General features: G+C 44.5%; 1 long non-coding RNA gene across 1 annotated transcript; it reads left to right on the forward strand.

The window, feature by feature from the left end:
• The first annotated feature begins 16,239 nt into the window (after positions 1–16,239).
• Positions 16,240–19,100, forward strand: LOC122459517. The gene is made up of 3 exons (XR_006280263.1): positions 16,240–16,540; positions 17,214–17,305; positions 18,678–19,100. It is a non-coding gene; the product is annotated as an uncharacterized LOC122459517 (long non-coding RNA).
• The last annotated feature ends 2,591 nt before the right edge of the window (positions 19,101–21,691 follow it).

A 21,691-nucleotide genomic window follows, 5' to 3' on the forward strand; every position in this document is an offset into this window, starting at 1 on the left:
AAGGTGCCACAAGTACTCCTTTTTAATTGCTATAGTAGTGGCCAAAAATGTCTAACATCTGTATGACTAATATCCGCATACCATCATATACAGCAGAGAGTGGGCTATAAAATGACAAGAACTGATCGGAATGGAAAAAATAACAGCAGGTTGGAAGACCAACCTGAGCTATTTATAGGGATGGACTTCACTTATTTTGAGGAGAGGAACACAAATGATTAAGGAGCTGGGGGACTGATTTATGAGGAGAGATTAAAGAAACTAAATACATTTAGCTTGGGCAAAAGACAACTAAGAGGGAGACGTAGTCTCAAAGCCAAAGAGGTAGAGGAATTGTTAGAGGAATTTTAAGGGATAATGGGATCAGATTGAACAAAGGTAAACTTAGACTGACTATTCTGAGATCCTTCCTAGTAGTGAGATGTGTTAAGTCTGTGCAGTAGAATCCCAAGGGAAATGATGGAATTCCTTTTGTCTGAATCATTTAAAAATGGACACAGAAAAGCACTAGAGAATATTGTGTTGGTGGGGGAATGTGAACTAGATGACTTAATAGGCCTTTTTCATCCATGATTCTCTTATTTCATTCCTTGAAGTATCAGATACCTACATTCCATACAGAGCTTAGAAGGAATAAATGAAAATAGAGAGATCCATGCTGTTGAAAGTGTGTTTCTACTCTAAGTAAAATATGATCCCTTTCTTACTCAAGAGATCTGCTCTCTGTAAGAATCAGAGTTAGAGCTGCTGATTGTCATGACTAAAATACATTATTCTTTCCTCCTGGTTGCCCTGCAGAGCTAGCATAACCCCAAGAGATGGAGCTGGATTCTACTTTCACTCATGCATCATGAATTGATTTGTTAACTAAACTACTAATGCAATCTTGAAATGTACCCCCTCCCCAAAAACCGTTATATGTGCCAACCTCAGTGTTTCCCATGAGGCATCACAGCATCAGACAGACTCGGAAGACAATTGGTAGTTATAAGGTAGAGCCAAATCTGGCCTACAGGGTCTCTAGTTCTGTTGTTAGTACCATGTGAGATGGAAGAACACCAGCTTGACTCTCAGATCCCAGGGTGATATTGCAGGGCTAGCAGTTAGAAAGACAGCTTTTTACTTTTAAAATGAGCATATTTTGATCTGGAGTCACTGAGACATGATAAACATGGGATCTGTTTTTACAAAATCACTTTGAGTGTAACTGCACAAACATAACCCCCAACTGGGACCAATAGGACTAATCAGGTGCTATAAATTAGGCCCATGCCAGAATACCTTGCCAAAGCACGGCCATAATCTGAAATATAAAACCTAAGTGTGGATACAGCCTCAGAGTCATTGCCCCAATTCTCATTTACATGAAGGTATCCACCTTAAAGCCATTTCACACTGCCAGAGCAATATGGAGTGGCCTTGGACTAAAAGAATATCAGGCCTTTTGTGTCTAGAATCCTCCAGTTCCAGAATTCATCTATTCTCCAAGCACACATTCCAGCCATATATTTATAATGTCAAATACAAATAGGAGGATTCTTAGCTGCTGACTCTGTTTAGTTTGTGAATAGTCCTTTCTAGTTCATCTATCCTTTCGCTGAGTTTCTACCATGTCTTCTTCCATCAAATTCAACAGAAAATGCTCTCAAGTCCATTTATACTTAAGTTAAATAAGCTTTCAAAAAAAGGTAGAAAGCTTGAACTCAAACCAGTTTGAGTGAACATGAGTGGACAAAAGATTGACATATTATAATATATAACAACCATAACTTGTTACCAAAAGTTACATTTTCATTAAATATAACTTGTGGCACCTTAGAGACTAACAAATTTATTAGAGCATAAGCTTTCGTGAGCTACAGCTCACTTCATCGGATGCATTTGGTGGAAAAAACAGAGGAGAGATTTATATACACACACACAGAGAACATGAAACAATGGGTTTATCATACACACTGTAAGGAGAGTGATCATTTAAGATAAGCCATCACGAGCAGCAGGGGGGGGAAAGGAGGAAAATCTTTCATGGTGACAAGCAAGGTAGGCTAATTCCAGCAGTTAACAAGAATATCAGAGGTTTCAGAGTAGCAGCCGTGTTAGTCTGTATTCGCAAAAAGAAAAGGAGTACTTGTGGCACCTTAGAGACTAACAAATTTATTAGAGCATAAGCTTTCGTGAGCTACAGCTCACTTCATCGGATGCATTGAAGTGAGCTCACGAAAGCTTATGCTCTAATAAATTTGTTAGTCTCTAAGGTGCCACAAGTACTCCTTTTCTTTTTAAGAATATCAGAGGAACAGTGGAGGGTGGGGTGGGAGGGAGAAATACCATGGGGAAATAGTTTTACTTTGTGTAATGGCTCTACAGCAAACAGGGAAAGATTAAGAATGAGCTCTCAAAACTGGATACTCTCATAAAGAACCAACCTTCCACACAAACTTCCTCGTGGCTGGACTTTACAAAAACTAGACAAGCCATTTACAAAACACACTTTGCTTCTCTACAAAAGAAAAAGGACACTAAGCTATCTAAACTACTATATGCCACAAGGGGCCACAACAATGGTTCCCGTAACCCACTCAGCAATATTGTTAATCTATCCAACTATACTCTTAGCCCAGCAGAAGAATCTGTCCTATCTCGGGGCCTCTCCTTTTGCCCCTCCACCACCACGAACATGATACAGTTCTGTGGTGACCTAGAATCCTATTTTCGACGTCTCAGACTCAAGGAATACTTCCAACACACCTCTGACCAACATATTAACCCACAGAGACCTTCCTGCCAACACTACAAAAAGAAGGATTCTGGGTGGACTCCTCCTGAAGGTCGAAACAGCAGCCTGGATTTCTACATAGAGTGCTTCCGCCGACGTGCATGAGCTGAAATTGTGGAAAAGCAGCATCGCTTACCCCATAACCTCAGCCATGCAGAACACAGTGCCATCCACAGCCTCAGAAACAACTCTGACATCATAATCAAAAAGGCTGACAAAGGAGGTGCTGTCGTCATCATGAATAGGTCAGAGTATGAACAAGAGGCTACTAGGCAGCGCTCCAACACCACTTTCTACAAGCCATTACCCTCTGATCCCACTGAGAGTTACCAAAAGAAACTACAGCATTTGCTCAAGAAACTCCCTGAAAAAGCACAAGAACAAATCCGCACAGACACACCCCTGGATCCCCGACCTGGGGTATTCTATCTGCTACCCAAGATCCATAAACCTGGAAATCCTGGACGCCACATCATCTCAGGCATTGGCACCCTGACAGCAGGATTGTCTGGCTATGTAGACTCCCTCCTCAGGCCCTTCGTTACCAGCACTCCCAGCTATCTTCGAGACACCACTGACTTCCTGAGGAAACTACAGTCCATTGGTGATCTTCCTAAAAACACCATCCTAGCCACTATGGATGTAGAAGCCCTCTACACCAACATTCCACACAAAGATGGACTACAAGCCGTCAGGAACAGTATCCCCGATACTGTCACGGCTAACCTGGTGGCTGAACTTTGTGACTTTGTCCTGACCCATAACTATTTCACATTTGGTGACAATGTATACCTTCAAGTCAGCGGCACTGCGATGGGTACCCGCATGGCCCCACAGTATGCCAACATTTTTATGCAAAAAGAAAAGGAGTACCCGTGGCACCTTAGAGACTAACAAATTTATTAGAGCATAAGCTTTCGTGAGCTACAGCTCACTTCATCGGTGCATCCGATGGTGCACGGGTACTCCTTTTCTTTTTGCGAATACAGACTAACATGGCTGCTACTCTGAAACATTTTTATGGCTGACTTAGAACAACGCTTCCTCAGCTCTCGTCCCCTAATGCCCCTACTCTACTTGCGCTACATTGATGACATCTTCATCATCTGGACCCATGGAAAAGAAGCTCTTGAGGAATTCCACCATGATTTCAACAATTTCCATCCCACCATCAACCTCATCCTGGACCAGTCCACACAAGAGATCCACTTCCTGGACACTACGGTGCTAATAAGCGATGGTCACATAAACACCACCCTATATCGGAAACCTACTGACCGCTATTCCTACCTACATGCCTCTAGCTTTCATCCAGATCATACCACTCGATCCATTGTCTACAGCCAAGCGCTACGATATAACCGCATTTGCTCCAACCCCTCAGACAGAGACAAACACCTACAAGATCTCTATCATGCATTCCTACAACTACAATACCCACCTGCTGAAGTGAAGAAACAGATTGACAGAGCCAGAAGAGTACCCAGAAGTCACCTACGACAGGACAGGCCCAACAAAGAAAACAACAGAACGCCACTAGCCATCACCTTCAGCCCCCAACTAAAACCTCTCCAATGCATCATCAAGGATCTACAACCTATCCTGAAGGACGACCCATCACTCTCACAGATCTTGGGAGACAGACCAGTCCTTGCTTACAGACAGCCCCCCAATCTGAAGCAAATACTCACCAGCAACCACACACCACACAACAGAACCACTAACCCAGGAACCTATCCTTGCAACAAAGCCCGTTGCCAACTCTGTCCACATATCTATTCAGGGGATACCATCATAGGGCCTAATCACATCAGCCACACTATCAGAGGCTCGTTCACCTGCGCATCTACCAATGTGATATATGCCATCATGTGCCAGCAATGCCCCTCTGCCATGTACATTGGCCAAACTGGACAGTCTCTACATAAAAGAATGAATGGACACAAATCAGACGTCAAGAATTATAACATTAAAAAACCAGTTGGAGAACACTTCAATCTCTCCAGTCACTCGATTACAGACCTGAGGGTGGCTATCCTTCAACAAAAAAAACTTCAAAAACAGACTCCAATGAGAGACTGCTGAATTGGAATTAATTTGCAAACTGGATACAATTAACTTAGGCTTGAATAGAGACTGGGAATGGATGAGTCATTACACAAAGTAAAACTATTTCCCCATGTTATTTCTCCCCTCCACCCCACCACCCACTGTTCCTCTGATATTCTTGTTAACTGTTGGAATTAGCCTACCTTGCTTGTCACCATGAAAGGTTTTCCTCCTTTCCCCCCCCCTGCTGCTGGTGATGGCTTATCTTAAGTGATCACTCTCCTTACAGTGTGTATGATAAACCCATTGTTTCATGTTCTCTGTGTGTGTATATATAAATCTCTCCTCTGTTTTTTCCACCAAATGCATCCGATGAAGTGAGCTGTAGCTCACGAAAGCTTATGCTCTAATAAATTTGTTAGTCTCTAAGGTGCCACAAGTACTCCTTTTCTTTTTGCGAATACAGACGAACACGGCTGCTACTCTGAAACCTGTCATTAAACATAACTGTTTTGCAACGCCATCTAGTGACACATGTGGATGCCTATCAAAATCCAACTTTCAAAGCCTTCCCAATAACTATTTCATCACATTAAATCGAACTGCAAAAAGATATGCAACAAAAATTCTCCTCGCACATGCACTGATTCAGCTGCATTGACAGTTACACCAATGAACATGAGAGGATAATTTGGTCCATAATTTACTTTACACTGGTTTCAGAGTAGCAGCCGTGTTAGTCTGTATTCTCAAAAAGAAAAGGAGTACTTGTGGCACCTTAGAGACTAACAAATTTATTAGAGCATAAGCTTTCGTGAGCTACAGCTCACTTTACTTTACACTGTCATTGTTGTTTGTTCAATTTTTTTGTTCTTTACTTAGATTCTACAGTGAAATTAGGCTGGTCAATTTAATTATCCATTTCCTCTCAGTTTCAATATCTTACTTCCATGTTTAACCCCTCTCCCTGTTTGAGATTTCAATACTATAGGGGAATGTTCACATTATTTAAAAAAGTATTTCACTGACAGTAAAATAATATGAAAATATTTCTATTCAGATCTCCAACCAGTGTTAGGGTATCAATTATATTGATAGTCTCCCTTTAAGATAAAATTAAAATAAGCTTCCACTGGAAAAATAATAATAAAAAACCTTCCCTACCTGAAGCCATGTTAAAATAAGGGCCTTATTTAAACAGTTGCTCGGAGATACTTCTGCCATTTGACAAGCCTAATGCAAAACAAACATCTGAGTTACATAAACCACATAAATCACCGGGGAATAAAAGGGAGCGAGGGTGAGGTAGACCGACAGAAAAGCCAATTGTTCCCCCTCCTATTTCTAGCTGCCCTGCCAGACACAAATCAGATACACAAGGCCTTTTGGTTTTTTAATATTTGGGAGTTTTGAACTATTGTTCTTTAAACGTTTCATTTTCTAGCACTGACACTTTTTTTTTCTGGAGTTGTACATATTTTAAAAACAAAGCTAACGAAAACCGCATGTCTGAAAAAAAATGTAGTATTTCTGAGCAGCGACAGCTACAAGGCCCTTCATATTCTGCGGCAAGATTGTAACTTAACTCCCATCCCTTGCATATTCTATTCTATTTCCTCACTTCTCTATTGTTTTCTGTACCCTGGACATAAGATTTATTTTGCATGGATATAGTGGTCAGCCCATCCTCCACTGCACCTTCCAAGAGACTCAGGGTATTTTACAGAGCAAACTGTTGTTGTTGTGGTTTTTTTAAGACAGCATCAAACATAAATGCTGAAAACATTCTCTCAATCTGAAACAGACTTGGTTTTTCCAAATTCCAGCCACAAACTGGTTCTTCAACTGTGGGACATAATTATTAAGGGATATGTTTTCTCATCAGCTGCATCCAAGGGGTTGACTCCAACAAAAGCTGCATGCACTCATCTGAGGGAAGGATGTGCCCTACAACCTCTCACTCCAAATGACTGGAGCCACCACAAAAAGTTAGCACATTCAGACCAGATGGATTCTCCATCACCAGCAGTCTTTGTATTGAGACAGAATGGCTTTCTAAAAGATATGCTCTGGCTCAAACAGAAGTGATGGGCTTGATGCAGAGATTACTGGCTGAGGTTCTGTGGCCTATATTGTGCAAGAGGTCAGATGATCAAAATGGTGCCTTCTGGCCTAAAAATCTATTTATCTACTCTATGAAAATATCAGTAAATGACTCTAATACCAGGATCCCACAAGCCCTTAGGCCTTGCTAACTGAAGTATTCCCACTGAAATCAATGGAATTACTTAGGACTGCAGGATGGGACTTTCAGTTATCACATATTTATTTACCTGTCTATGAACAGTATGTATGGATGCATGTGTAGCTATGCACAAGTGAGCTTTGGACCTGATCTTGCAGTTAACAACTGAACGGCTGTGCGTATGCAGAGCCAGTCAGTGGGGCTACGTGCCAATGCAGGGGTCTGCCCACACACTGTACATTGCAGGATTGGACCTTCAAAGAGCTCAGCCCCTATTAAGTGCAGTCAATGGAGTGTTCGGATTTTTGGAAATTCCCAGTGGCCAGGACTAGAGCTGGTCAAACAACAGGGGTTTTTTTCATGAGAATTTTTGTAAAAAATATATTTGGTTTTTGGTCAAAATTTGTCTAAATTTGACATTTTTTGACCTGCTCTATTCAGGGCAGAATATGGCCTATATTGTTAGCAGTTTGGGACCATAAACCTTATTTTTCCATTTCACCTACAAGAAACCATAAATTCATCCATTGCTAGCACATCCCAGCAATGATAATACTTAGCCACATCCATGACATTTTCCATCAGAGATCTCAAGCACAGTTTATGCCTCACGACAAGCCCCATTACCTGCAGTTTACCAATAGAGAGAGACACACAGGCACAGAGACATTCAGTGGCTTGATCTGTGGCTCTTTCTATTATCTTTGTGGGACTAGAACCCAGGATTCTAGTCCCATTCCTGTGCTCTAGACACCAGACACTATTCTATTCTAGCAGCCTTAAAAGTGGATTCCACTTTGAATGATTCTTTTGGCAACCAAAATAAAATGCATTTTCAAAGAGCTGTGCAGAAGGCAACAAAAAACCTCAACAGGAATTCTGCAAATTTACAGTGGGATTTGCATGCATTCTTGACCACTACTTGTTGAAATACAGCCCTAAGGATATAACATAATTTCCTTCTTTTCTAATCTTAATTTGAATGGTTTACGAATGCAAAAGGTCTCCAGTTAATAAAAACAGCCAACCTTAGGAAATTACATATTTTGTTCCATTTTATATACAATTATTTCTAAAAATGTATTATTTCTGCCACTATTACTGGGTCCCCCACCATCTAGTTTGTGTTTTTCTGAGCAACCACTGCTAGGCCTCCCATTCATGCAGGTCTCGCTTCCCAACAGAATAAATATGACATTAGCTGCTAGATTTCTTATAGAAGAGACAGCAAAGGTCAGTCCCAAAATAACCTGCTCCCATATACCTGAGAGCACTACACAGAGGAACAATGACTATGGAAAGCTTATGTCAGGGACGGTTTGCAGAGTTCAGCAAAACTGGCAGGAAGCCACATGTGAAACGGAAAAACAAAGAAAGCGAAGCACTAAGAACACACTGAGAAGGCGATGGGGAGTGCAGAGGGCAAGTTTCAAAGCTAGCAAGAGCCACTTCTAGGCTTGTACCAGCAGAGTAGGTTCAGGCAATGCTGTCAAGCCTACAGCTGCTAGGGCCCACTGGCTCATGGGGGTCCCACCCCTGCCAGGGATAGGCTGAAAAGCTAGTGTGATGTTCATATTTCTTGCCCTAGTGCCACATGGTGTGGAGTACAAGCTATTTTATGTTGGCTGACAGCTCAGCGTGGGGGAGGGAATGATACTAACACAGCCCCCTTAGAGAATCAGAGCTTCTTCCCCTTAACCATGGCTGGGGAGCATGCACCCTCCTACTGTAGGAACAGGAGCCCCATATCCACTCTTACTGTAACTCTCTCTATGTACACATACCCCACTCCTGGTTACGTTACCTATGCCTCCCCATGGGACCGAACCCCTGACCATATCAACATACAATGGGAAATGGAAGCCTGGCACGTTCTCTTGGTGACCCCATTGCTGCTTGTACCACTGCCTCTGGGCTTCTCTCTGCCATATGAAGAGGAATCACTACATCAGATACGTTGGTTTTAAAACAGGAAGGTAAAAGCTCCCCTTTAATCTGAAGGAAAACAGCCTTCTCTGCTTGTGTCTGGCCAAGACTCATCTCACTATTGCTCCTCTTGTCTGTTCCAGTGTCACTTTCATAGTGGCAACAATCCACCCACAGCACCTGCAGTCACAGCACCACCAACCTTCCTGAGATTTCTGACAGTCCTGAGGGCATGAATAATCTGAGCTTCAGGGTCAAAAGCCTGAGCCCCACCTGCTGGCAAAGTATACGATTTGGGGGAAAGAAGGAAACATTTGCACACTAGATCATTTGCACACTGGATTTGCACTCTGGATCATTTGTACCCTTGCTCAATCCAGGGGTTTCAGAGGGAGCCCCAGTCTTGCTTGACCCAGCCTTGCAAATTGGATTAATACAAAAAGCTTGTGCACATTTTTCTCATTTGTTCCCAAAACAGAAACCTTGGCTGTATTAAAACCAATTATTACAATCAATGGCCAAGTTTACAAAAAGACTAGTGATTTTGGGTGCCTCAGTATTTAATTGCCAGACTTGAAATACCTTAAAGGAGCCTAATTTGCCAAGAGAGGGTGGATGGGGGTGTGGCCAGCACTTTCTGAAAAATCAGGGCTCCTTAAGGCATCTCAGACTGGCCACCCAAAATTGCTAGTGGCCTTTGAAAATCTTGGCCAATAGGCTTAGCATCAAGCTGGTGTATGGGTGCAGTAACTCACAGGAGGATATACTTATTTAGCAGATCTGCAAGCAGCTATCTCAATGTTCTAAGCCATTCCCAACAGCTGCTTAATGGGGTCAGTGGCCTCAGCTTTTGTCCTCTTAAAATTTGAGGCCCTTTGCTGCAGGACCCTCCGCTGCCCCACATGTGACATGCCTCTACCCTCACAATCCTTACCCAGCCAAATCCCCATTCCTCACCTACTACGTAGAAAAATCTCCCTGGTTTTCATTTGAATTGATACCAGAAAGCATTTTCTTAAACCTGTAGAGCCAGATTCTCCCCTGCCTTGCTCCTTGCATGGTTATTTACACTTCTGCAAGGTGGGTCTAAGACACTACCACTCTGATCTGGTAGCATATGACATCCACCACACAGCGTACAAGGCAGTACAGAATCTGGCCTATATAACTTCCAGATGGTGTATCACAAGTATTACCTTTCACATTAATTGTCTGTTTGCTTGTGCTCTCCTGACAGATGGTTATAACTAGCAGTGTCTCTCATTTCACACTTGGGATATGTCTACACTTCAAGCAAAGGTCTCATTGCAGAGCAGGCTGGCGTACTTGCACCAGCTTTAATCTAGCTAGCATGGGTAACAATAGTAGTGAAGAAGTGACAGCACATATTTTAGAACAGGCTAGCAAGCCGAATATGTACCCAGGCTCCCTGGGGGCAGGGCAGGGACCGTCTTTTTGTTCTGTGTTGGTACAGCACATAGCACAATGCGGCCTAGATATCACTGTAATGCAAATAAATAATAATTAATAACTACAGTACTACCTTGAAGCCTGACTCATCTAACTTTACCTGCTAAAGTGCATGTCCCACAACTGATACCAAATATGTTTTTACGTAGGAGAATGTAGTTGCCACTTCAACAGTTTTCCCTGGATAATGTTCAAATTTTGCAGCTTGATTTAAATCACATGGATCAACTCATATCTATACTTTATCTGGCTACTCAGTTACAATCGTGGATTTGACTCAGCCTGAATGTAGGTTGTTCCATCTTGTCATTAACTCATCTTTTCCATATTATCATAGTCTTTGTTTATCTGTTAAGGCCAATGGAATATTTTTGGTGGAGGGATGATGAGAATTCCTGATGTATCTGTCAGTGTGGTATTCTCTGTCCAGACATTCTGGGCACTTGAAGACATCTGAGAATTCTCCCAGTTTACATTCCACTCTCTGCTAGACATTGTGGCATTTACAGGAAATTAACCTCATGATTAAACAAGTTGTTCATGTAGTTAGAAAGTTCGTAAGTGATGCCCATGTAATCGCTGGCAATATAGCAGCATTCCTTGGTAAACACGCTTCTTAATTCATTGCTCTTCTGTCCTAAAAATATGTCCGTACCAAGAAAGCTGCCAAAATGGAACCAGCGCTGATGGAGGTGGCTTTTGGGTTCAGCTACGAATGTCCTTATCATTGATCTTGTCCTACACTTAATATTTCCCAGTCTTAAGCACTGCTTAAAAGTGGATACAATTTTTTTGAATCGGGCTTCCTTGCAAATCCAATGCATTTGGAGGAAGTAATTGCTTCATCTTTGGTCCTATCAATTCTGTCACAGGAACAAGAACCTCTATACTTTCTCAGCTCCAAGTGAAGGCACAGCAGGGAGCATGAAAAAAATTTCACACAAAGCCCACGGAATGCAGCTTCAGGGAACACTTTTGTCAAACTGAGGCCTTGTCCACATGCATTTTATGCATCAGTTTAACTAAATGAGTTTGGAAACTGATTTAGTTAAATACATGCAGCTCCCTTGTGTGGACCATTTTAAATTGATTATTTCAAGATAAATTGATATAAGGCTTTTTGAATCCAAAAATAAGAGTGCCTACACAAAGGGGTCACACAAAAGGGTTTAATTTAGGGACATAGGAATTGCTATAATGGATCAGAGCTGAGATCCATCTAATCCAGTATCCTGTCTTTGACAGTGGCCAGCACCAGATGCTTCAGAAGAAGGTGTAAGATCCCTACATTAGGCTGATGTGGGATAATCTGTCCCCCACATTAGGGCTGCTCCTGATCTCTGATAGCTAGAGATTGGGTCAGGGACAGTCTCTTACCGTGTCTGTCAGTCAAAGAGTTTACAATTTAAACAGGCAAGAATGGGAGGAAGGGAGTATTATTCCCATTTTGCAGATGAAAAAATGGAGGTGCAATGGGAGTAAGTGACTTGCCCAAGATCACACAGGCAGTCTGGCAAAACTGAGAGCTGATGTCAGATCTCCTGAGTCTCAGTCCAGTGTTTTAACCACAAGGGCATCTTCCATTTCTGGCATTCCAGTAGTTCTTGGACTAATGTTTCAGGTATTAGACTAGGAATCAGGACTCCTGGATTCTCTTCTCAGCTCTATCTGGCCACCCTACTTATCTGTACATCCTTTAGTTCAGATCATGAGAGAGATGGCATAGGAGACACCTGAAAGCTCCGTCAGGATAATGGTGGTTGAAGAAGTGGAAGCATCTGGTAACGCCTGATGGCTGATAGAAGATCAAGCCTTTCTGCTGGTTTGATACGTAGGTGAAAAGTTTAGGTATCTCAGATGTTGGATCACTTTGCAGACTACTTCACACGACCCAGACAAGTTGGTTTTTCAACATCATGGCTTTATGACCTCATTGTGGCTTCCAGCCAGCATCCCCTCCACTGAATCCTATTTACAGTTGCGCTGTAACACATTACTTAACTCAGGTGTCTGAAGTGAGGCACTCACTCACTCCATTCTTGTATTTCTTGATCCTCACCATCTGGTGATACTTTCACTGACCATCTTTCTCTGCCGGTCCTGTCCCTCTAGTATGAGACTCAAAGGCATTGATATAGTGAGGCCAACAAACTGCTGGTGGTGTTTAGTGATCTGCAAGTGACAAGTGGAAAACACTGGCTAACACAGAGACCTTGGGACTGATCCAAGGTCCACTTAGGTCACTGGAAAAACTCCCCTTGACTTCAATGGGCACTGCATCAGGGCCCAAATCCTGGAATCCTTGAACTCAAAGTGAGCTTTTTAGTATTGTCATTAATCATCATTTGCACTTTTATAGTGTTGTTCCTCTGTACATCTCAAAGTACTTTGCAAAGTAGTATTAGTCCCATTTTGCAGATGGCAGAAATTCAGGAAGAGAGAGAGGTTGAGTGTCTTGTCTTTGGTCAAGAGCAGATGGCAGATCCTCAGCAGACGCTAATTGACATAGCTTCAATGATTTCAATGGAGTGATCTCAATTTCACTATGGCAGAACTGGAACAAGAAACAAGGGTTGAAACCCTGGCTCCACTGAAGTCAGTGGCAAAACTCTCACTGACTTACTAAGGCCAGGATCTCACCCCATGTGTCTGGCTCCCAGTTCTGTGCTCCAAAGACTAGCTCCCACTGCTTCTCCTGAGTAAAGACTGCAGGATTTAGCCAAAATCAGGTAGTTGTACGTATGCTGTAAAAGACACACTTCTTTAGAGGCTTGTGTGAAATGTACGTGTTGGTGTATTTCTTTTATAAAGATTTATGTGATTTATTTATTTGATTGAAAGTAATTTGGATTTAAACATTCTCCTGTATCTCACTGGAAATCCAAAGACACCAACATTGTAGTAGTGCATGAGAACCAGAAAGCGCAACTGTCTGTTCTAGTTTTGTGGTCAAAGATGAGTGACCAGCACCATAAACAAACAAATTGGATGAATGAACATAAGAATGTCCATACTTGGTCAGACCAAAGGTCCATCTAGCCCAGTATCCTGTCTTCCGACAGTGGCCAATGCCAGGTGCCCCAGAGGGAATGAACAGAACAGGTAATCATCAAGTGATCCATCCCCTGTTGCTCATTCCCAGCTTCTGGCAAACAGAGGCTAGGGACACCATCTCTGCCCATCCTGGCTAATAGCCACTGATGGACCTAGACTCCATGAACTTATCTAGTTCTTTTTTGAGCCCTGTTATAGTCTTGGCCTGCACAACATCGCCCAGCAAGGAGTTCCACAGGTGGACTGTGCATTGTGTGAAAAAATACTTCCTTTTGTTTGTTTTAAACCAGCTGCCTATTAAGGAAGCAGCACTATCCACAATTTACAGATGGGGAACTGAGGCACAGAGAGACTAAACCACTTGCCTAAGGTCACACAGGAAGTTTGTGGCAGAGCCAGGGACTGAACCTGGGTCTCCTGAGTCCCTGCTTTAATCACAAAGCCACTTTTCCTTCCTTTCTAAACCTTCCCTGGGACATTGTTATTCTAGCACCCTTTTTTAAAAAGTAAACTTCCCTATGTTTCAAATAACTACTTAGATTATTAATATTGAAAGAAAGTTGAAAATTTAATTAAGGAAATAGTCTGAAAATCAGCCTTATCGTGATAGCCTCCCTTTATTTGGAACACGTGGTTATCTCACACCAGTCACACACAGACTGGAGAATTGTGGGACACAGGTTGCTATAGATTCCATCTTAGTGAATAGTAGCATGGCCTAGTGGTTTAAAGCAGAAGTCTGGGTGTCAGGAGATCTCTGTTATTTTTCTTTCTATGCCATTGGTTTATTGTGTGACAGTGGACAAGTCACCTAAGCTCTCTGTGACTCATGTGAAATGGGATAACACATGCCTGCCGTACAGGGCTCAGGGCGTTAGGGGTGTGTAAAGTGCCTGTATATCCCCAGATGCAAAGAGCTATGGAAGTGAAAAGCATTATTATTACTACTACCCTTCTTCAGGTTATTGTCCCACTTGTAATTTCCAACTCCACAGTCTTGTTTTTCTAAGATGAAACATTCAGGCCCAGAGGATGAGGAAGCTCCAGGAGGAGAATGGGGAGACATTTACATTACTTTTTTTAAGACGAGCAAAGGGTGGATGAAGAGAAAGTCTGGGGTGAACATGATGGCCCCCCACATGGAAAAGGATGGTGGTTATCTGCTGTTGTGGTGCATATGAGTAGAGGAATAGCAGCAGGTATCTTGTAGCTATCTGTTATATTTCTGTAATGCAGTACTTCATTGTGCGTGAAGCTCACTTCTTCCTCCTGGAGATGTGGGCTTTTGCCCCTTTGGTCTCCATTTAAGCACTATGAGCCAAATGTAGGAATGAGTTTAAGATGGTGTAATTTATACCTTCTTTTGTATCCTTGGCATGTAAATTACACCAACTTCAGTTATCACTCACTTATTGACAGGTAATTTATACTCCCTTACACATCATCTCAGGAGCTGATCCACTGAGTCTGAACTAGAATAATTTACCAGGTGAGTATCTGGAAGGAGGTGCAAATGACACCAGCATAGATTCACTTAAACTCACCTCAGAACTTAGCCCTATTTCTAGTCATGAGAGCAGTCAATTCAATGGCTGCAAGGCCATGCACAGTCAGTGACAGGTGAACTTCAACGGATCTGGAGGTTCATTTGGCTATATCCCAAAGTTTGAGTGCTTTTGTATTTTTTTACCTCTTTGGTCCAAATTTGAGCTGGAAATCTCATGAGAACAGGCTCCTTCACAAAGTTTCCAGCTAACTGCTGATGTGCATGTGGTTGGAATTACCACATGAAGAACATTTTGTTACTTCTGCTTTAGGCCCAAAGCATCCAGGACAAAACTCACTGAATAAGGCCCCAGGCTTTTCATAAGCATAAGCCTTCTGACCACCATACCACCTGCTGGGACCTATCCAATATACCCTTGTAAACTAATGAGGAAGAGCCATAAGCCGTTGTCATTAAACTTCCGTTCTTAGCAGTTCATGCACAAAGCCTGGTTTCTTCCTCCTGTTCCTACAGGATATGACTTACTTCCTGACCACAAATAATTGTGAAAGTAAGTGAATAAAAACCATACACTGTAGCTAGAGACAGGCCTGACTCACCCTCCCAGGATGGGGATCTGAACTTTCCCAACAGTTGGATATGTTCACATCCAGGATTTTGGTTTGGGCTCACATCTAAATTTGTCACACGTTCTGTGGGGATTGGATAGTTTAGCTTCTGAATCCCATTCCCAAGTCCTCCTTTCAATGCTGCCCCAGCTCAGCTTTCAACCAGATGCCATCTGGTGACCTATGTGAAATGAACTGATCTCAGGCAACTGGCTAGTGTCCAGCTGGTGCTTAGGTACTATAATGTAGGGCCCTGTGATGCAGTGTCCACCCCATGCAAGCCCTGAGCAGGTTAATGTGGGCCAGAAGGGGCCAATTAACTTTAGATGCTGCACCTGGAGGGGAACCAGGAATTGCTATGCAATAATTGCAGATGAAGCCCACCTGGGGGAGGAACTGGTCTAGAAGTATAAAGCCAGGGAGTGAGAGCAGGAAGGGGCTACATAGAGGAGGTCTGCAGTTAGTCCCTAGAGGGCAGGGCAGGGCAGGGCAGGGCAGGGCAGGGCGAGGCGAGGCGACGCGACTCGGACTCGGACTCGGACTCGGACTCGGACTCGGACTCGGACTCGGACTCGGACTCGGACTCGGACTCGGACTCGGGATCCAGGGGGGAGCTTACTGCCCTGGACCAGGGACTTTGAGAAGGCTGAAATAGCCACATGGGGGTGGTGGAAGCTCTGGTGCTAAACCCAGAGATAGGCAAGGTGCTAGAGGTAGGTAGGAAGGAGCCCAGGGGGTCTGAGACTGAGCAAACCTAGCTTAATAGCAAACCTATTCAGAGGACCCCTGGGCTGGAACCCACAGTAGCAGGAGGACGTGGGTTCCCCTACCAGCCTGGCAAAGTGACACAGGACCTGGAGCTGTAACAGAGGACTGCCAGAGATGGCATATGGACAGCTCGTTCAGTGAGACTTAGCTCACAAGAAGGGACTACGTAAGGTATGTCTACACTGCAATTAAAAACCCACGGCTGGCCCATGCCAGCTGCTTAGGGCTCGTGTTGCTTAATTTCAGTGTAGACTTCCAGCATAAGGCCGCAGACCAAGCTCTGGGACCCTCCCAGTTTGCAGGGTCCTAGAGCCCGGGCTCCAGGCCAATCCTGGAAGTCTACACTGCAATTAAAGAGCCCCATAGCCTGAGCCCTGTGAGCCTGTCAGCTGGTACAGGCCAGGGGTGGGTGTCTAATTGCAGTGTGTATATACCCATAGTAACCTGGCCGGAGGGCCGAGTCACGAAGAGGAAGCACCCCAAGTCATGGAAATAGAGGGGGCCACAGTGTGAGCTACTGATGGGAAGGGGGACCAGAGGGGATGAAAGCTAATTCCCAGACCCAGTCACAAGGAGGAGCCCCTACAGTGAGTGGGACTCTTTCACAGGCAACTAAAAAGAAAGATAGACATAGATTGCAGGAATAGATGTAGATGGGTGAAGGATAGGAGTCCACCTCGCAAACAGCACGTCAAAAGTATTACCAATTGGCCAGAGGGGACAAGGACTAAGTGAGACAAGGAGGAATGGGGATGAGTGGGAAATTAACAGATGAGATAATAATTATAATAATACTTTTCACTTCCATAGCACCTTGTATCTGAGGATCTTAAAGCACTTCACTCTGCCCTAACACCCTATGCCGGGGTGGGCAAACTTTTTGGCCCGAGGGCCACATCTAGGTATGGAATTTGTATGGCAGGCTATGAACGCTCACAAAATTGGGGGTTGGAGGATAGGAGGGCTCTGGCTGAGGGTGGGGGCTCTGGGGTGGGGCTGGGGATGAGGGGTGGGGGTGCAGGAAGTTCTCTGGGCTGGAACCGAGGGGTTTGGAGGGCAAGAGAGGGATCAGGGCTCGGCCAGGGGGTTGGGGCACAGGAGGGATTCGGGGGGCAGGCTCCGGGCAGTGCTTTCCTCAAGCAGCTCCCAGAAACAGCAGCATGTCCCCTATCCGGCTCCTACGCGGAGGCGTGGCCAGGCGGCTCTGCATGCTGCCCTGTCTGCAGGTGCTGCCCCTGCAGCTCCCATTGGCTGTGGTTCCCAGCCAATGGGAGCTGCGGGGTCAGCGCTTGGGGCGGGGGCAGAATGCGGGGCCCTCATGGCTGCCCCTGCTTCCGGGAGCCGTGCAGAGTGGGGCAAGACCCTGTCCCTGTTCCCCAGCTGGAGTGCCAGAATGAGGCAAACCCTGGACCCCACTTCCCAGCAGGAGCTTGAGGGCCAGATTAAAACATCTGGAGGGCCGGATGTGGCCCCCAGGCCGTAGTTTGCCTACCACTGCCATTCGCTTTGTATGGTGTGTGTTATCCCCTCTCACTCCGAGAATTAGTCCCTCTAGCACCAGACAGAGGCACGTTGCTGGAAGATGGTGGGTGTGGGTAGGAACTGTGCTCTGCTGCTGCTTGTTGAAGTCATTGATCACTTTTGATCTGCCCTAAATTCACACACATGTTTTAGACATCATTCAAAAGCTGTTGAACACATGAACCTATTTTTCTTGAAGATAAAGTAGGCAACGTTACAACATTGTCTATTTAATTCACCTCAGCTACCCAGTGCTGTTTTTCTTCCCCAGGGTCTCAGTTCTGTGTGTGAACCCAAGGGGTTTAGGACCTCTTCAGCACAGCACCTTGCATAGAAGGCTTTGAACATCTCTTCTTTTTTAGAAATTCTACTGCAATCCCTCTCTCATGTAAGATTTCAGACTGGGGAAAAGAATATGTAGCGGATGTCCACATTTTCCATCTGCAAATGCTTAAAACAAAAAGTTGCCAAAAGGGCAGGTCTCTATCTTATGGTATTTTTTGAAAGTCCTGATTGCTTTTTTTTGGTGTGTGTGCATACATTGAATTACTGAATCAGAATGATGGCTGCGGGGGAGGGATAGCTCAGTGGTTTGAGCATTGGCCTGCTAAACCCAGGGTTGTGAGTTCAATCCTTGAGGGGGACATTTAGGCATCTGGGGCAAAAATTAGGGATTCGCCCTGCTTTAAGCAGGGGATTGAACTAGATGACCTCCTGAGGTCCCTTTCAACCCTGAGATTCTATGAACCACAGAAAGGAAGCGTACCATGCAATTTCCTGTTTTCTTTCCTACAAACTGTATCTTCAAATGCTACTATGGCATGAAATAAAAGCAGAGATAGAAGGTGAAGCATGGTCAGAGATTTCAGAAGAGATTTTAAACAAGGATCTGATGAGGCAGAGAGAGACACAGAGGTCGCTGCAGATGACAGGAGCTGCGGAGGAGAAGGATCTTGCATCACAACTGTGAGACAGTATGAAGGGACATCAAGGAGGCTGCCAGTCAGTACTAGATAAGAAGAGGGAGCAGAGACAGGACAAGAAGGAAACTGGGGATGCTATTCACCATTACCTTTCACCGCTGGTAACCACACCAGTACAAACTAAGTGCAAAGTGGGTGTGGAATGGTGCAGTTCTGGAATCAGATCCTCAGCTGGTGTAAATCAGCACATCATCATTGAAGTTGATGGAGCTAAGCTTATTTACCCTAGCTAAGGCTTTCTCCCCTGATCTAGTAGTGTTTTACACCCACTCTGTGCTCGTGTAAATTGTTACAGAGGGGGCAGGGCAATGGTGAATCAGGCCCTGGGTCCCTGAGATAGCCTAAAGAGAAAATTTAGGGACAGGGAGAGTTCAAGGGAGAGTTGAAGACAAGTTAGGTCATTCGAACACTAGTCTGAAATGAGCGAGGTGGCAGGCGACGTGTCTGGGGGTTGAGAGCAGTGTGGTCAATGTAACGAATTAGAAGAATGAGCCATCTGTTTGTGCATATGGCTGGCTGTCCATTTTCCCTTTCCTGAACAGCACAGTTTGGATCACAGCCTATTTTCAACAATTGCCCTTCCTTACTTCCCATAGTAGAGAATCAAGCAAAGTCAAATAATAAACAAGCTGTAGACTCATTCTTTCCTCTATCACTTATCCTGGAGAAAAACACTTTTTCTCACATTACTCACCTTCCTCTGTCCAAGACTTCCAGACCTCACACTTGAAGCTATACACTGACTGAGAGCTGGGTCAGGGAGAAACTAACATCAATGGTATAATATGTCCAGTTAGGTGCATTATTAAGGTTGTAGGAGGTCATCTCTCTCAGGCATCTGGCATCAGTCACTGTTTGAGGCAGAATAACAACTCACAGCCAATCTAAAGGCCGTGGAAACTGATGGGGAAAGTCACATTGACATCAATGGGCTTTGGACCAGTGCACCGTCATAAGATGTTGAGCAGCCCTCCCATCTCCACCGCTGGCAAATAAACACAAGCCAAACAGGACACAGAATAGCTCTGTTTGGAAGATGGCCCAATGATCATTCCTGGTGGACACTGGAAAGGGAGAGCATTGCAAAGTCACGGGCCTAGGCCCACAAAAGAGCAGGTGGTGTCTCTAGCAGAGCTGGTGCTACGCATAAGCAGATTAAGCCATTGCTTCGGGCCCCAAGCTACTCAATGGGACCCCCAATTAATTATTGATATGTGTTGTGGTAGTGGGGGGAGAATATTCGTGTGTAGGGCCCTCAATGGACTAGCACGGCACTGGAACTCTCCAATATTTTGAGGGCAGTAGATCAGAGTGTTCAGATGGAGAAGAATGAATGTTGTGAGGTTGGGCTGCATTAAAGTCAGATCCTTGCAATCCAGCCCTTGAGGTCAATGGTAGGGGAGGCGAAGGCTCAGCTGTGAGGCAGAGGCAAGGCAATAGACAGTGATACAGTGCACCACTAATGGTCTGCTGGGGTGTGCTTGAACTGGCCTGACTTGGGAGTTGTTTATAGTGGGGAGGGCAGCTAGGCTAGGAAGAAGAGTGTGTGTTTATTGATGGCAAAGGGTGTTCCCTGAAATTTGTTGACCCACAGTCTGTTTAGTCTTACTCCACTCCTCTGTGGGGAACAATGGCAAATATGACAAATGGGATGGACAGGCTGGGACCCCCTCTGTCTTTACTGTGGATGTGATATCATATGCTATAGCTGATGCTTGTGTAGGCCCCAATTTGATTCAAATGAATGGGGACCCCGGCTAATTTTCACAACATTCATAATGTGCTTTGGGTTGGATGGAGGGATTGGAAGCTGGGCAGGTTGGAGGCATTTGCCATTAGGAAGGTGATAGTGAGGGAGGGTTTGGGGAGCTGGAGAGGGTAGATGAGCCAAAGCCAAAACTGTTTATCCAATCCCCCATTTCGGGATCTGAATAAAACAGGACTTAGATCCAGACATCCCTGGCTTTGCAAACCTGAAATCCAATTGGCTTGACTTATGTCTAGTCAGTCTAGGGGAGATCAGGAAGGTTTTCTTCATAGGAAGAGGCATCAAGACACTTATCACTGTGGGAGCAAGAGAGGATTTCATTACCTGGTAGGGGTGGTTGGATCTGGGCGTTTGTCACTGGAATGAGGGGATGAATGGGCCCCCACGTTCCTCTGTCAGAGGTGGGACCTGGAGTGATGAGTACAGTAAGCCAGCAGGCAGGGGAGATGTGTACTGGGGCAACAGGCTCACAGAGGAGAAATGGGGAAGCACAAGTGAACAATAAGGCAATGGGAAATCTTTGTTATAACCCTATTTCCCCCTCCCCCAGTTATTATTCAGAGCTGACTTTCAAATTTTGGAAAGAGCTGGAAAGGAAGAGGCAGACAGCAAATGCTATCTGCTTTCCTCCCCCTGGAAAATGTCCAAAGTCACACGCCTGCTGGAGTTGCATGTTTCTGCTTAGGGAAGTTGCCTGAGCTTTGTTATCTTTAAAGGTTTAGGTTTCATCTGAAGCTCGGTGGTTTCCAGCTGTGTCGGTTTAGGCCTGGGTATCGTAGGCCTCCTCCCTTCCTCAGGCCCGATCTAATGACTTCTGTGACACATGCATTCAAAAAAAGAGAATCTCAGCCTGGGCCGTCTACCAATAGTACAGCACCCAAGAGGCAGGTTAGTTGGAGAGACTGCCGCAGTGCTTTTATTCACTGCACAAGTACCCAGTCTGAGTCTCCTTAGGCTTCCACATGTATTTTCAAAAGTACCAAAGTGACGGAGGGTATGTCTACACAGGAGCTGGG

Source organism: Dermochelys coriacea, chromosome 1, assembly GCF_009764565.3.
Source record: "Dermochelys coriacea isolate rDerCor1 chromosome 1, rDerCor1.pri.v4, whole genome shotgun sequence".
In the NCBI taxonomy this organism is placed as follows: domain Eukaryota; kingdom Metazoa; phylum Chordata; order Testudines; family Dermochelyidae; genus Dermochelys; species Dermochelys coriacea.